Raw genomic sequence first — 18,521 nt, 5'->3', positions numbered from 1 at the left:
TCAGCACATGTGTTGGACTACCCCAAATCCGAATATATCTTAGACTAGGCTTTCGCCCATTCCATAATTATGTGGAAGTAGAAGATACTGATTTAGAAGATACTAAGTTCAGAATGTACGATGTCGTTTCCAGAGCGTATCCCCAAAATGAATTTGGTAATTCTGAATAACTCATCATCGATCTAACCATCTCCATAAGAGTCCTATTCCTTCGTTCTGCCACACCATTTTGTTGGGATGTACCAAGTACGAACAATTGGGATTGAATCCCAGCTCTGATAAGTAATACCTAAACTCTCCTAAGAGGTATTCGCCACCACGATCAGACCGTAGTGTCTTGATACTTTTACCTAGACGTTTCTCCACATTAGCCTTGTACTCTTTGAACTTATCAAAGCACTCAGACTCACGGCGCATTAGGTAAATGCATCCATATCTTGAATAATCATCTATAAAAGAGATAAAATATTCAAAACCACCTCTAGCCTGGATAGACATATGACCACACAAATCAGAATGAACCAATTCTAACGCTTCTTTGGCTCTATATCCCTTGGCCTTAAAAGGCCTCTTGGTCATTTTACCTTCCAAGCAAGATTCACAAGTTGGAAAATTTTCCAACTCTAATGAACCCAAGAGTCCATCAACTATAAGCCTTTGAATCCTACTTAAGTTAATATGACCAAGCCTTAGATGCCAAAAAGATACGCTTGGTTCATCTCTGAAGGTTCTTTTATCTTATTGGAATTAGAAGATGTGTTATTAATTTTCATTTGTTGCTTTGTGGGAGAAATTAGATTTAAAGTATATAAATTTCCAACCAATGCACCAGAACAGATAATAACCCTATTTCTCTTTATAACCACATTGTTATTAAAGGAAACAGAATATCCATCCAAATGTAGTTTAGAAACTGAAATCAAATTCTTTCTAAAACTGGGTACATAAAGACAATTTCTTAAAACTAATTTTCTATTCCTATCAAAAGATAAGTAGACGTCTCCCACTGCAACAGCTGCCACCTTAATAGCATTGCCCATGTAGATAGTAATCTCTCCTTCAAATAGTCGTCGGGTTTCCTGGAACCCCTGCAAAGAATTGCAGAAATGATCAATAAAGGAATCAAAACAATAAAGGTAGATAACACCGCTAAACATGTTTCAACAACTTGAGCATGAGATATACCTTTATTGTTCTGATTCCTATGAGGACAATCTGCCTTCCAATGCCCTGTCTGCTTGCAGATGAAGCACTTGCCCTTCGGCTTCTTCATTCCAGCCTTTTGTCCCTGAGGTTTATTCACTCTCTTTGCTGAAAAGACCTGTTTCTTCTTCTTCTTGCCTTTCGGCATAGAAGTAGAACCATTTTCAGCATAGTGAATCTGAGAACTTTGATGAAATATTCCTTCTGCTGCCTGTAGTTCTGTCAGAAGTTCCGCCAATGTATACTCTCTTTTGTTCATGTTATAGTTCAGGCGGAACTGCTCAAAACTTCTAGATAGTGTTTGCAGAATTATATCGACCTGGGTTTCCCCATCGATTTCTCCTCCAAGGACTTGTATTTCATTCAGATAAGCCATCATTTTGAGGATATGATCCCTTACGGGTGTCCCCTCAGACATGGTGGCTATCATTAGATTTCTCATTGCCTCTTGCCTAGCAGTTCGACTCTGGTGCCCAAAGAGTTCTTTGAGATTGTTTATTATATCATAAGCTGTTGGTAAATATTGATGCTGATGTTGCAATACATTTGACATTGATGCCAAAATGTAACACCGCACCATCTCATCAGCTTTTACCCATTTCTTATGGTACTCAATCTCCTCTAGGGTAGAGTCACTGTCAGGTGCATCAGGGCAAGTCTCAGTCAGTACAAACTTATAGCTTTCAGTAGTAAGGACAATGTCCAGGTTTCTTTTCCAATCTATGTAGTTAGGTCCAGTAAGTTTCTTCTCTTTCAATATAATGGCTAGTGGGTTGAAAGTCATCCTAAGAATTACAAAAATAACTTTCGTCAGGACTCTAAATTTAGAATAATATTGATTCCTCAAACAATACTATTTTAAATTAACCAACACCTCAAAACATCGTGAATTTTGTATGCCACGATAGTGTGGACGTATACAAATTCAACATTTGTAAAAGGAGGGTGTAACCCCTTAATTTTCTTATTTTGTCAACCTAACTTTTTGACAAATAAAATTAATAGTTGGTTTCCTTCGGTCACACAAATAATAGCAGTGACTCCGATGGGGAGGATACTATTAGACGTGCCTAAGTGTATACCATTATTTGACACTAAGTCCATTAATAATATTGTACCCCTTCTGATGGGGAAGATCACACGCTCTTAATTAATTTCCTATAGTCATCCATAATGGAAGTTTGATCTAGTGATTCGCAAACAAACTCATCCGATGTGGAGGAAGGCACTCAGAGCCAACGCACAAGTTTGTTTGCATCACTTACAAACCAGTAATGGAGACCGTGGAATTTATTAAAATAAATCCCTCTCTCACTTAGTTATTTAAAGTGAGGAATTTTAAACTATCCTAGCATACATCACATGCATACACACACATCACAATAAATAAAAGCAATAAATATAGAAATTATTTCCAACTATTATGGCCTTTTTCTGTTACTGTCCTCCATGTGCATCAACCCTAACTGCTGCCATCTTTAGCCACCGCCATCAGGTCAAGTCGTCGCATCAATCTTGCTTCTTATTCCGCTGCTCCTCTGGTGCTCCAAAAGTACCACGCTTTGCAAGAATCCGATCCGCGACAAAAATAGAATTTTACATATATCGATCCTATATTCGATGAGGGAATGTACATGTAATCAAGATCGAAAATAAAATTCTAAAATCCTAGGGCTAATACAGCTCCTGCTGTATCAGTTACATACAATCATGCACACACAAAATATTACCCTTGACATGTTCAAGGGTCCAATCACACACAACATCAATAAGCCATAATAGTTGGAGTCTGCAACCAAAGAGTTAGCACATCCTACTATCATCCTGCCTAAATTATTTATGACATGTGCATAACCTATTTGAATTCTAAACACATAGAGGCAAACCCTAGCTCTGATACCAATTGTTGGTTAGTCCTAGGAAAACATACCGGTTCCACTGTACAAAAAAATTTTGTACAAGTGTCGAACATTTCCTTAACTAACCTATTGTGTTCTTTAGAAGTTAAATTAGGAATCGCAGACGGAACTTAACATCATTTATTCCAAATTTAACTTATATGTTCTTAATGGTTTAGATTTGAATCGTAAGTATAAACTTAACACTATTGATTCAAATCTACCTAAGTTATTAATTCCATTAAATATTAATTTCCAAAATTGGCTTCCAGAACTGCATGGCGAGGCACATGGCCTTCTTGGATATGAGAGCAACCACCACCGCCTAGGCAAAGCCTTTTAAGGAAAGCTAATATTTAATTTCCTTAAATAACTCTAGGTTAAGCAAAAAGAACAATCGAATCACAAATTCGAAAAAGAAGAAAACACAAACTCGAAAAATAAATTCGAAAAACTAGATCTAATTGCCTCTTGTATTTAGAATTCTTACAAAGAAAATAACTAGTATGATGCGGAAGAAAACTACTAGTTATACCTTCTCTTTGTTAGCTAATGACCTTGAGATCTTCTGCCGTATTCCTCGCCTCGCCTTGGACGTCGTGTGGGCGACAATCCTCCAAGATGAACACCACCCAAAAGCTTCCTCTTCTTATTCTAAAATCCGGCCACCAACACCACCAAGGAGAAGAGAGCAAAAGGGAAAAGAGAAAAGAAAGGTAGGGCCGACCACTTGATGATGTCCAAGCAAGAGAATAAGAATTGTTTCTCATGAAGCCTCCTCACCCCTTCTTTTATATTACTTGCCCAAGGCAAATAAGGGAAGAATTTTTACAAAAATTAAAATCTTCCAAGAGTTTTTCCTTTACCCTTTTAATTTTTCCTTTTCTTTCCTCTTGATTGAATCAATCACAAACATTAATTTTGTAATTATTTTTTTATTTTAATTATGGCCAGACCCTTGCTTGGGCACCAAGCAAGGTGGCCGGCCAACTCATCAAGAGAAAAGGAAATATATTTTTTTTAAAAAAAAATTTACAAGAAGAAATCCTCTTGTAAAATTTACAAGCTCTCTTTTCCTAAAGTATGAGTTAAAAAAGGAAAGTTCTAAAAATTAAAATCATGTTTTAAAATTTAAAACTTCTCTTATAAATTTTCTTTTTTAACATGATGATAGAAAATTTAAATTTTAAAACTTCTCTTCCTTTTTTTCTCAACCATGAAGATGGTTAAAAAAGGAATGTTTTAAAAACTTTTAAATTCTCTTTTAAAACATGTGACCTAATTCAAATAAGGAAAGTTTTTAAATTTAAAATCACTCTTTTAAAACTTGTAGTTTTCTTCAAAAAGAAGATTTTAAAAATTCAAAATACCCCTCCTATTTGAATTAATCTTGGCCGGCCTACATGCTTGGTCACCAAGCAATAGGGCCGGCCCCTATAAAGAGGATGTCACCGGCCCTTGCTTGGTCACTGATAAAGAAACCTTGTAAATGGATCGCCTTGAAATTCAGCTTGGGGAAGGGTATTGATGCCACACTCAAGCAAGATGAGAAGGTGAGTGATAAGTCATGGAATTTTGATTACCACAAGTTGCCTTGATAAGATCAAAAATAGTTCTTTGCCTAAGAACAAGAAGGAAGCTCTCACAAAAGAGAAACTCAAATTTTCATTCAAACTCACATGATTTGTCATACAAGAGTTCTCCTATTTAACATCCCTTGAGATCCCCTATGCACTAATTATGCAATAAATATCATGCTTGCATGCATGGGTTTTATTATCCACTAATGCAACCACTAATCCCTAATACTAGCTTAATGCAACCATGCATGCATGGTATTTGTTATACTAGCTTAGGAACTCTCAAAAATGCATTAAAAACCCACAAAGGACATCAAAAGTCTCTTTAGAAACCCCCCCCCCCCCCCATGCATGCACACGAAAATGGTTCTCATGTTGGTCCAATTTCACTTTCAAATTGAAGGAATGTGATCCACTTAGTTGTTGCCTCCATTGTGCATTGATCCTTCTTTTCCTTGAGCCTCATTATTAAGCCTTCCAAAGCTTGCTTCATTCTCTTAGTCTTGGACCTTGTCATGGGTCCCCCAATTCCCTTCAATGCCTCTTCTTGGCTCACATCATTCCCTCCTTCTTTAGGTGAATTCGTCGTCGAATTTAGGTCTTCATCTCTTACATCAAAAGGACTCAAATCAGCCACATTAAATGTTGCACTAACACCATACTCACTGGGCAAATCAATTTTGTAAGCATTGTCATTAATTCTTTCCAACACTTGGAATGGTCCATCTCCTCTTGGTTGAAGCTTTGATTTCCTTTGGGTAGGAAACCGTTCCTTCCTCATATGAACCCACACCCAATCACCAGGTTCAAGGACCACTCTTTTTCTCCCTTTATTGGCTCGATTTGCATATTGCTCCATTTTCTTCTCAATTTGAGCTTTAACTTGCTCATGAAGCTTCTTCACATATTCTGCCTTTGTTTTGCCATCCTTGTGAACTAAAGAAGAAGTGTTAGGTAAAGGAAGCAAATCAAGAGGTGTTAGTGGATTGAACCCATAAACAATCTCAAAAGGAGAAAATTGAGTAGTAGAATGGACCGCCCTATTATAAGCAAATTCAACATGAGATAAACATTCTTCCCAAGACTTAATGTTCTTCTTAATAATTGCTCTAAGAATAGTAGAAAGTGTCCTATTTACCACCTCAGTCTGGCCGTCAGTTTGTGGGTGGCATGTGGTGGGGAAAAGAAGCTTTGTTCCCAGCTTGTTCCATAAGGTCCTCCAAAAATGGCCCAGCTTAAAAATTTGGTGTCACGATCTGAAACAATGCTCCTAGGCATGCCATGAAGTCTTACCACCTCTTTGAAAAACAAATCTGCCACATGAGTTGCATCATCCACCTTGTGGCAAGGTATGAAGTGTGTCATCTTGGAGAATCTATCAACTACCACAAAAATGGAGTCCTTACCTTTTTGAGTACGTGGTAGCCCTAGAACAAAATCCATAGACAAGTCAGTCCAAGGAAAATTAGGAATAGGCAAAGGCGTGTAAAGTCCGTGAGGTAATGTCTTAGATTTTGCTTTTCTACACACAATGCACCATGCACAAAATTTCTGCACATCGTGTTTCATGTGTGGCCAATGAAAATGTTCAAGCAGCATTTCTAAGGTCTTTTGAACCCCAAAGTGTCCCATTAAACCCCCCTCATGTGCTTCCCTAACTAGCAATTTACGCATCGATCCTCTAGGCACACAAAGTCTGTTATTCTTAAACAAGTAGTTGTCATGCCTAACAAACCCATTTTGTGATTTCTTTTCACATGCAGCATATAATTGGGAAAACTCATTATCATGTACATATAATTCCTTAATAAGTTCAAAGCCAAGCAATTTAGTTTCAAGTGTAGCTAACAAATTATACCTTCTTGAAAGTGCATCTGCTACAACATTTACCTTTCCTTGCTTATGCTTAATCACATAAGGAAATTGTTCAAGAAATTTGACCCATTTGGCATGCCTTTTGTTGATCTTCCCTTGCCCTTTCAAATACTTCAAAGATTCATGATCACTATGAATGATAAATTCTTTAGGCAAAAGATAATGCTGCCATGTTTGCAATGCTCTAACAAGGGCATACAATTCTATGTCATAAGTGGAATAGTTGAGGGTGGCACCACTTAATTTCTCAATAAAATATGCAATGGGATGACCATCTTGAAGTAAAACAGTCCCAATACCCACATGAGATTCATCACATTCAATTTCAAATGATTTGGAAAAATCAGGTAAAGCAAGAATGGGTGCATGTGTGAGTTTATCCTTAAGTGTTTGAAATGCATTTTCTTGATTCTCTCCCCATCTAAAACTCATATTTTTCTTAACAATTTCATTTAGGGGTGCTGCCACTGTGCTGAAATCCTTCACAAACCTCCTATAGAAACTTGCCAACCCATGGAAGCTCCTAACCTCACTCACGGTTTTAGGAGTTGGCCAATCTCTAATGGCCTTAACTTTCCCTTCATCAACCTGCACTCATTTAGAACTTATGATAAAACCAAGAAAAACCACATGATTAGTGCAAAAAGAACACTTTTCTAAGTTAGCATATAGTTTTTCCTTTCTAAGGACATGCAAGACAGATTGGAGATGTGCAATATGCTCAACAAAACTCTTGGAATATACCAAAATATCATCGAAGTATACTACCACAAATTTTCCAAGAAATTCTCGTAAGACATGGTTCATAAGCCTCATAAAAGTGCTTGGTGCATTAGTTAACCCAAAAGGCATTACCAACCATTCATACAATCCATATTTGGTTTTGAAAGCTATTTTCCATTCATCCCCTTCCCTTATCCTAATTTGATGGTACCCACTTTTTAAATCAATTTTAGAAAAGAAGCAAGCACCATGCAATTCATCAAGCAAATCATCAAGTCTAGGGATTGGATGTCTATACCGAATTGTGATCTTGTTGATGGCTCTACAGTCAGTGCACATCCTCCATGTTCCATCCTTTTTAGGCACCAAAATTACGGGTATAGCACAAGGACTTAAACTTTCTCTAACCCATCCATTTTGCAATAACTCCTCCACTTGATTTTGTATCTCCTTTGTTTCTTGAGGGTTGCTCCTATAAGCTGGCCTATTGGGCAGAGAAGCGCCAGGAATAAGGTCTATTTGGTGTTCAATTCCCCTCATTGGTGGCAATCCATGAGGTACTTCCTTGGGAAACACATCTTCAAAATCCTGCAAAATAACAACAACTTCACTAGGCAAAGAGTTAGTATTAGATTCCAAGCAAGTTTCCTTGCACAAAAGAAGAAATATTGGTTGCCTTGTCAAATAAGCTTTCTTCACCTCACTTACTCTTGTAAACAAATTTTCTATTTTTCTCTCTTTCTTTTCCTCATTCTTTCTTTTCTTTTGAATTTTGTCCTCAAAATCAAGTATTTTCTTTTGCACACACTCTTTCTTTTTCTTATACTCTCGCTCTTCTTTTTCTCCTTTATCTCTCATTTTTATTTGATCCTCACAAACCTCCCTAGGTGATAATGGTACAAGTGTAACTTTGCGAGAATTGTGGACAAAAGAGAACTTGTTGGAGAATCCATCATGGTGAGCTCGCCTATCAAACTGCCAAGGTCTTCCAAGAAGAATGTGGCTTGCCTCCATAAGCACAATATCACATAGAACTTGATCTTCATATTTGCCAATGGAGAAATTAATCAACACTTGCTGGTTCACTACCAATTCACCACTATTACTTAGCCATTGGAGTTTATATGGTCTTGCATGTGGTGTAGTCTTGAGGTTGAGTTTGGTGACCAACCTAGTGCTTGCCACATTGGTGCAACTTCCACCATCAATGATCATAGAGCATGTCTTTCCTTGAGTAAGGCAGCGGGTATGAAAAATATTTTCTCTTTGGTCCTCCTCATGCTCCTTGGCTTGGCTTCCCAATAATCTCCTAACCACCAAGATATCTCCATCTTGCGCATAGGTTGCTCCATCATTTTCTTCATCGCTTGAGGAAGAGGAATGAGAAGAAATTTCTTCACTAGAGATACTCCCATTATCCCTCACCACCATAGTCTTCTTATTCAGGCATTCGGATGCAATATGACCTTTTCCCAAACACCTAAAACACTTGATATCCCTACTCTTAGAAGTGGAAGAAGAGGTAGTAGGAATAGGCTTCTTAATGCTTGCTTCCTCCTTAGAATTTGAAGAAGAACCCTCCTTCTTTGGCTTGTCCTTCCAACTTGAAGAGTAGTTTGGAGAAGATGATTTCTTCATAACGCCCTTTCTCTTTAATTGTTGCTCTATTTTCATTTCTTGATGCACTAAGTCGTCAAGCTCCACATAATGTTGTAACTCCACAATGTCTCCAATGTCTCGGTTTAGGCCATGGAGAAACCGAGCCATGGTAGCTTCCCTATCTTCCACAATATTGGCCCTAATCAAAGCCACCTCCATCTCCTTGTAGTAATCATCCACACTCCTACTCCCTTGGGTGAGTCTTTGCAATTTGTTGTGCAATTCCCTATGGTAGTGGGAAGGCACAAATCACCTTCTCATCAAAGTCTTCATTTCGTCCCAAGTGTTGATAGGATGCTCTCCATACCTTCTTCTCTCCTTTTGCAATTGATCCCATCAAATTAAGGCATAATCGGTGAACTCAAGGGCAACCACCTTTACTTTCTTTGCATCATTGTAATTGTGGCATAAGAAAATTTGTTCTATTTTCATCTCCCATGCAAGATATGTTTCAGGATCATTCCTCCCTTGGAAGGAAGGTATCTGGACTTTCACACCTCCTAGATCATCTTCTCGTCTATGGTCTCTACCTCCTCTTTCACGTCTTCTTCCCCCTTCATGCCTCCTTCTTTCTCTTGGTGAATCATAGAATGGTTCACTTTGACGAAATTCTTCATGATTAGAATAGCCCCCACGGTTCGAAACTTTTTTCTCCTTCAAGTCGGTCCATCCTTTCGTGTATTTCTTCAAGTTGTCTTTGAAGTATTCTCTCAAATTATTGAGTAAGTGCCTCCATTTGAAGCCTATTAAGATCTCGCCTAGGGGAATTAGGTGATTTTTCCCCACTCATGCTTGCAACAAAAGAAGATGACAATGAAAATTACAAAAGAAATGTTAAACGTACCTCACCACTCTACTCACGTGGTTGCACTCAGATTTATCCACTCAGCTTCCTTTATAAGCTCTTAAGGAAAGAACCTTATCAATGTCTTTCTCATGACAGCAAGTAGACAATCAAGTGAACAAGAAACCAACAAGAGAAATATGAGTAGAACAAGAGAAATAAACGGATAAAACGAGCAATTCAGCAACGATCAAGAGCAATGAAAGGAAAATCTTTTGAATTCAAATTTCACAAAGAAAGAATATTCAGTCCTTTCAATTCACAAATCCTCCTCATTTTTTTATATATTATTTTTATTTTTTTTTCAATCAGAAACCAATGACTAATGATTCCTTTTTTTTTTTTTTTTCGAATTTTCCTTTTTTTTTTTTTTAGGTTGAGGACCCAAATAGTGAATAGAAATTTGCGACAGATAGGGATGGAGAGATCAACAAAGATGGACACGAACAAAGATGAGAACAAAACATGAACCTGAAAATCAAGGAGCCAAGGCTCTGATACCAAATGATAAAGAAACCTTGTAAATGGATCGCCTTGAAATTCAGCTTGGGGAAGGGTATTGACGCCACACTCAAGCAAGATGAGAAGGTGAGTGATAAGTCATGGAGTTTTGATCGCCACAAGTTGCCTTGATAAGATCGAAATTAGTTCTTTGCCTACGAACAAGAAGGAAGCTCTCACAAAAGAGAAACTCAAATTTTCATTCAAACTTACATGATTTGTCATACAAGAGTTCTCCTATTTAACATCCCTTAAGATCCCCTATGTACTAATTATGCAATAAATATCATGCTTGCATGCATGTGTTTTATTATCCACTAATGCAACCACTAATCCCTAATACTAGCTTAATGCAACCATGCATGCATGGTATTTGTTATACTAGCTTAGGAACTCTCAAAAATGCATTAAAAACCCAGGAAGGACATCAAAAGTCACTTTAGAAACCCCCCCCCCCCCATGCATGCACACGAAAATGGTCCTCATGTTGGTCCAATTTCACTTTCAAATTGAAGGAATGTGATTCACTTAGTTGTTGCCTCCATTGTGCATTGATCCTCCTTTTCCTTGAGCCTCATTATTAAGCCTTCCAAAGCTTGCTTCATTCTCTTAGTCTTGGACCTTGTCATGGGTCCCCCAATTCCATTCAATGCCTCTTCTTGGCTCACATTAGTCACCAAACATTGGGCCGACCCCCTTCTTGGACACTAAGATGGGCCTTTCATTTGGATGGACTTGAGGCTATAATAAGGCTACGACAGGGACCTAGAGGAGAAATTGGTTTTGGCCTTCCGATGAGCTTGAGTATCCCATGTTCTCCCTGAACACACAACTCAAGTTCATTGATAATAACTCATTCCACTAGAGAGTTATTATCGCACTACCGCACCAATCCCAAATTACATTATAGGCTTCTTCTTAACATGAGTGTGTTAGTCTCCTTGTGTTTAAGATAACAAATGTCCACTAATTAAGTAAGTTACTGACAACTCACTTAATTAATATCTAGCTCCAAGAGTAGTACCACTCAACTTCATTGTCATGTCGGAATACGTCCACATGTAGGGTTTAACATGGCAATCCATATGAGCTCCTCTTGGGGACATTCTCAACCAAGATGACTAGGACACAGATTCCTTCTATAATCAATAATACACACTATAAGTAATATCATTTCCCAACTTATCGGGCATATTGATTTATCGAGCTAAACCTCACCCTTTGATAAGTCAAAGAAATAAATATTAAATATATGTGCTTGTTATTATATTAGGATTAAGAGCACACACTTTCATAATAACTAAGGTCTAGTTCTTTTACTAAGTCAGTACAAAAAGAACTTACCTAAATGGTCCTACTCAATACACTTAGAGTGTACCAGTGTAATTTATTAATCAAGATAAACTAATACTTAATTACACTACGACTATTCCGATGGTTTGTTCCTTTCCATCTTAGTTGTGAGCAACTATTTATAATTTATAAAGAACCGTCAACATGATCTTCTGTGTGTGACACCACACACCATGTTGTCTCCTATATAAATTAATTGAACAATTACATTTAACAAATAAATATAGATATTGACCAATGTGATTCTTTTATTTCAAAATAAATGTTTACAAAAGCTAGACTTTTAGTATACACTCCAACATAAATGACAAGTGCAAGTATAAGAAACCAATATGTAAAAGAAAGTATTTTACTTTAAAATGGCATGTACCGGACACAAGGTCCATGGGTGGGCTCCTAGATCGCCCCTAGACCCCTAGATCGCCTAGTAGTACCTTAATAGATTCGGATTAGCTACTTCGGATCTTATTAAGGATGCGCGCAAAGTGGTACTATGCCGGGCTCAAGCAAGTTTATTATTATTTTCACTAGTTATGTAATATAAAGTTTTCAAACTTCATTGATTGTCTTAGTAGAAGCCTTCTTAAGTTTGAGAACTTGAGTTATGAAGTGTAGCATGGATGAACTCTATAGTATGGCAAGATTTATGTTTCCATTGCTAGCATGGTTTTAAGTTGATGTTTTGTATGATAAACCTATTTAAAAATGCATGTCATGTAAAGATTTCCGAATTATGCATTTTAGCGTGAATTACTGTCAAGTGCGAGTTTTGTGTTTTCTCCAAGTAATTTTGAAAGCATGTTCCTTCTTTTTATGCTTGTTTTGTGAGTAGATGGTACTTACTAAGCATTCGCTTATAGATTTGGATTCCCTTATGCTGCAGATAAAGGTAAAGGAAAGCTCGAGTAGGAGGAGATAGCAGGAGCAGTGTTTTGTGTGTGTGTGATGGAACAGTGGAAGGAGATCTGGGAACTTATTATTGTATGGAATATGTTAGAACTTGATGCTAAAGTATTTTCTTTTCTCCGCTCTACATGAAATACTATCACTAGTTGCTTAGGATGAATTTATCAGTTTGGCAGTAATTAGAGTGGCAAAGAGGGAAGATCTAGGGTCTCCCCACAGGGGAGGACCCCTCTTCAAGCAATGAAAGAGAACCCTAACCCAAAGATAAGTATAAAAGGGAGAACACTCCCTTTTTGTAGAGCAGGGTGTGAGCCCCACACGGCCTGTGATACGACCATGTGGATTCACATGGCCTCGGACCTCTTCCTCTCGGCCAAGGTGACATGGTCGTGTGGATTCACACGGTCGTGCATCTCTTCCTCTCGGCCAAAGGCAAACGGCCGTGTGGATTCACACGGCCGTGCACCTCTTCCTCTCGGCCAAAGGAACATGGTCGTGTGGATTCACACGGCCATGCACCTCTTTCTCTCGGCCAAGGTGACATGGCCTTGTGACCTTCACACGGTTGTGCCCTGCGCCAGCCGAGAATACCTTACACAGTCGTGTGGCACACACAGTCATGCCAAATTATGGCCTCGGCAAGGCTACACGGCCTGTTATCGCCACACAGCCATGTCTTGGTCCTTCTCGGGTAAGGCTACATGGTCGGTCAGGGCCACACGACCAAGACCCACTAGAAGCTCTAGACTCCCTTCCAGCTCTACTTAGCTCCAAGTCACGTCCTATCAGTCAAAACAAGTTTAGAATAGATCTCTGGACTGAGCAGTATATAATAAGTAAGAATCACTACAACAAAAGTGACTTTCCGCAGCGCATCATCAACGGCGTACAATTAAAGCGCGCCGTTAATAATCGTTTTTACGGCGTGCATAATTATGTGCGCTGCGAATAGTATAATATTTATACAAATGACAGTGTGCAGAAAAAGTACGCTATCAATAAATTTTTCTACGACATGCAGAGTGTGCTGTTAAAACTTAATATTAACGGCATGTGAAGCGCGCTGTTAATAGTTCACTACAACAAATATGACTTTCCATAGCACATTATTAACGACGCATGGTTAGGGCATGTCGTTAATGATAATTTTTACGGCGCGCTCAATTAAGTGCGTTGCGAATAATATTATTTTTTTATAAACTGCAATGTGTAAAAAAATATATGCGGTTAATAAATTTTGTTATGGCGTGTAAAATACATTGTTAATATTTAATATTAACAACACATTTTTTAAAATATAAATATTAACAGTGTGTGCAAAATGCACTGTTAAAAATTAGAAAAAATGTAGTGCTTTTGTAACCCAATGTACCACACCAGAATTAATCCGTGAAACCCTTCCTATGCCGCCGCCCATCCCTTCGCGCCTTTGCCTCTGCCCAAAACCCTTGCACGCCACTGCCCTGCGCGACTTCGACTTCGTCTTCCTCTCTGCCCTTCGCCTCCTTCGTCCCTAACGCTAAGGCGACCTTCACACTACCCTCGAAGATGAGAACAAGGAGGAGGTGCCAAACAATGGGGAGGATTTCGATTTTGACGGAGCCGTGGCGGAGAAGGCAGCCGGCGCGATCGGGGTCAAATTAGGGTTCCATGGGAAGGGACAGGGAGAGGGATTGGGTGATCGAACTCATTGTTCTCTGGCTCCTTCCTCAACGCCAACGGCCAGTCGGATGCGGTCGCGAAGGTGGGCCGGATCTACTCCCGCGGCCTCCTGCCTCAGCTCATCTCCTTCACCCTTTATTACCCAATGCAACTATTCCTATAGGCTCAAAACATCATCAACCCCATGGCCGTCATCGTCGTCGCCGTCCTCCTCTTCATATCCTCATCTCCTAGCTTGCCGTCTTTGTCCTTGATTTCGGCCTCCTCGGCGCCTCCATCACTCTCAGCATCCCTTGGTGGGTGCTCGTCCTCTCCAATTGGCTCTACATCATCCTCATCCCTTCCTGCAGGGCCACCTGGACTGACCTCTCTATTAAGGTCTTCACCGGCATCTGGCTCTTTTTCAAACTCACTGTTTCATCAACCATCATGCTCGTGTAAGTCAACCCTCCAACTTTCTCCCCCTCTCTTCCTCTTCCCCCTCGCTCAAACTCACATTCATCATAGCTTGGAGATTTGGCACATCCAAGGTTTCGTGCTGATCACAGGCTACCTCCTAAATCCAGAAATCTCACTCAATGTCATATCTATCTGGTAATCAATGACCACACAGCTTATCAATTCCTATCTAAATTTCTTACTGACAGTGTGATCGATTCCAGTGCAAATTAGTGGAATTGGGACTTCATGATCATGCTCGGCTTGAGCAATGCCGCAAGGTTTGACGACTACTGCACTTGCATCAATCTCCATGAATCATTCACTAATAACCAGAGGTTGTTTGTTGAAGTGTGAGGATAGGGAATGAGTTGGGGGCTGCTCATCCTCGAGTCGCTAAGTTTGCAGTCCTTGTTATGGTGACGATCAACTTGATCCTTAGCTTGATCATCAGTGTGTTGGTCCTCATACTGCACACGCTCTTGCGCAAGCTCTACACCAGCAATCATTAATCTAACTCCTCTACTTTCCATCTCCATTTTCTTGAATGGAGGTTTGTCAATTCTGTCTAGTACAACATTGATCTAAAATTCTATAATTATTTTTTTTAATGGACGACTAGCTTCAAGTGTTCACGAGGATGGATGATGTAGGAGTTGCTATTGGAAGTGGGTGGCAAGCCATAGTGGCTTATGTAAATGTGGGTGCTTATTACCTGATTGGACTTCCCATCGGCATTGTTTTTAGATTCAAGTAGTTTAGCTACTACTGTAAGTGAAAACTAAGATTTAAATTACTCTTTTGATCTGTTTTGATTTAGGAAAAATATTAAACAATTGTTTTTGATGCTGCTGTGGCTCAAGGAATATGGTGGGGATTGATCATTGGAGTCTTTGTTCAAACGATCTCTCTCATCGTCTTAATTGTCAGGACAAACTGAAATAGAGAAGTTCTCAAACTGTTGCTCACCCATGAAACACTTTTTTTTCATAAAAAATATCAAAATTTTCATTGTCTGAAAATGGTGATAGAATTTTTTTTCCCTCTTTTAGCCTAATGAAATAGGACATATGAGAATGACCTCTGTTTGCAAGTGGACAAAGCGATCAAACGCTTGAAGCATACTGTTGATGAAGATACTTTAGCGATAGTCGGCGACATCAAGTGACTAGTCAGCAAAGTTAAGTTTTGTGAACATTTCGTGTAGTATGTGATTTACACTGAAAAAGAATTCTTTCATGTTGTTCAGTCACTTTGCTTATTCTTCAAATCCAGAAATATATTATACTTTTCTAGCAACTTCTGTAGTACAACTTAGGCATAGGAATAACTACTAGACTTACTAATGTAGCTGCATATGGTAGTTGCAGGTCTAACCTTCTGTTGTATGAATCTAGACTTGGGATGATTAGGTTTTGGTTCAAGTATTCTTGTTAGGTTTTGGTCCATAGTAAGCTACATTATCATTCTCTGCTTGAAATGGAATCACATAATTAGTTGTTACATTTCGATTTAGAACATTTTTCAAGATATACTTATTGTTCTTGTGAGATGTCATATTGATCTATTTGAAATGGAATCACATATTGTAATGTATGTTTTTTTAGTATAGTTAGCAACTTCTATGTTCTCTTTGTGCAACTACTTTTGAGATTCCAACTTACTTTAATTTGTTGTGTAAATACATATTGTAAATATTCACATTTGCAAGGCATGATATATTATTAGTTTGGGTGAAAGACAAGGTGCTTCCCTCTAATTTTCAATCTAACTGTTTCAGATTCTTTACACACCTACAAGGTAGAAAATCTGCAAAAGCTTGGTGAAGATGAAGAATATGCTCGAATTATGGCAAGACTAGAAGAACTAGAAAAGATAGAGGAGCTTGAAAATAGAAATACTTCAAAAGATAACACTCAAAAGAATGAGCACAGTTCGTGATGGAGATGGGGGTAGCAAAGCTAGAGATAAAGATAAAGATGAGGACATTGAGGTTGGTCATAGTCTCTCGACATCAGATCATAAATATGAAGCTGAGAGATGAAGGCTAAGATAGAAGTCTTGAAAACGGCACAAACACTTGTGGCAAGTGGAATACTTGGATGCATATTAGATTAAAACAGTGTTCGAACATTATTGACAGTGAAATCTTTGATTGTTAGAAATTCATGATTTTTGTACTTGACTTAGAGAAATTTGTGAGCTTTGTAAAATTATTATTAGATGAATAAAAGTTATGTATTCACATTTTTATTGTATTTTATAATTTTTTATTTCTATTTTAAGTGATCAATAAATTATGATAATTTTTAAATTTTAAATTTAAATTATATATTTTAAATAAATATTAGTGATAATTGTATGATATTTTAACTGCAGCGCGCATCATGCGCTGTGAATGTTGTTAACAACAGCGCACAGTGCGCACTGCAAATGTTGTTAACCGCAGCGCATGGTGTGCGCTGCGAATGCTTTTATTCGTAGTGCACCGTGTGCGCTGCGAATGCTTTTAACCGCAGCGCGCGATGTGCGCTGTCGTTGTTTTATGACTTTTAACAGCTTGCAGTTATGCAAGGTGCAATGTGTGCTGCGGATAACATGTTTGTATGCTGCGGAAAGTCATATTTGGTGTAGTGAATGACAAATTTTTAGATAAGAAAGGAGTAACGTCTGCCCTGTAAGATAAGGCTAGAAGGGCGGGGTGTTACACCCAGTTCCCCAGACCAAGACTTCGTTACCTAACCAAAGCTAGGACTTTCCACTTGCCTAGCCTCAACTAGGACTTTTTCTTTTGCCCAAGATCACTTAGGACTTTTCTTCAAACTTAGTCACACTTGTTAGATAATAAAAAAATCTTAACTTTGAACCTTTTACCATAATCAAAACATAGGTTCGATCGTCCGATGCTCCCTGCACCAACAAATTATGGTCTAAACTTCTCAAGTATCAATTCCTAATCTTAGTCAAGTTGTCATTGAATCATCTTTTCTTTTTATTTCCAGTAGTAAATACTGCTTGATTCATCTATCTTAAATCTACCCAAGGTCTAAAGAATGTGCTCGATATCAAGAGAAATCTATTGTTCATTTTCCCTGTAACCTAACTCGATCTCAAAGGGGCAAACAACTAGTTTCCACTCATGACAATAAATTTTTTTAATCCCTTATATCGTTCATTTTTTTCACTTGCACATTTGTAATGATGTAATTGGTGAGATTTCTATTTTTTGAAATGAGTTTAATGTTTCAAGCACCAATCTAGTGACCAAGATGTAGTTAAGAAATTACCATGGGAATTCAAATACTCATCAAGTCTAATGAATTATGACTATGTTTATAACCTTCAACTATCAAAATAAAGCAAAGTGTAAAGAAATCCTTAAGACTGACTAGAATTAAATCCTTTCAATGAAATACAATGCTCATGTCCTGCTATTGAAGATAGAGAAAAGTTGATCATCAAACATACTAGCACTAATAACCTAATAGCATGAATCTAAATGATAAACATGTGAAAAACATTATTATCAAACAAATGCTATGCTCATTTTGTTTCACTAAAGATAGAGAAAATAAATTACTAAATACACTAGCACTAAAAAATGTAACTCATGACCTCTAGATAATGATCGTACTAGAAGTTTACTCTTAGACAAGTCAGCAGTAATAGTGCGGATGGTGTAACTCAAAATGCCTCAAAACATGTGAGAAAACTAATCTAAGAAAGCAAAGTGCAACTAAACTAAAAAATAAAATGTAAAAAAAACTACAACTGTACAACCCCCTAGACATAAACTTTTTATTATTCTAATAAAAACTAGAAATGTAAAATAGAGGACGTATGAAGTAAGAGAAGTTACCAAATGATGTGTGCAAATGC

The 18,521-nt window shown here is 38.1% G+C and overlaps 1 pseudogene; it reads left to right on the top strand.

Annotated features, from left to right (window-relative positions):
- Window positions 1–14,229: 14,229 nt before the first annotated feature.
- LOC121972427 lies at window positions 14,230–16,509 on the top strand (annotated as a pseudogene).
- The last annotated feature ends 2,012 nt before the right edge of the window (window positions 16,510–18,521 follow it).

The sequence above is a fragment of the Zingiber officinale genome, chromosome 4A (genome assembly GCF_018446385.1).
Source record: "Zingiber officinale cultivar Zhangliang chromosome 4A, Zo_v1.1, whole genome shotgun sequence".
NCBI classification, from domain to species: domain Eukaryota; kingdom Viridiplantae; phylum Streptophyta; class Magnoliopsida; order Zingiberales; family Zingiberaceae; genus Zingiber; species Zingiber officinale.
The sequence above is the reverse complement of the archived record's forward strand: the minus strand, read 5'-3'. Positions and strand labels throughout refer to the sequence as shown.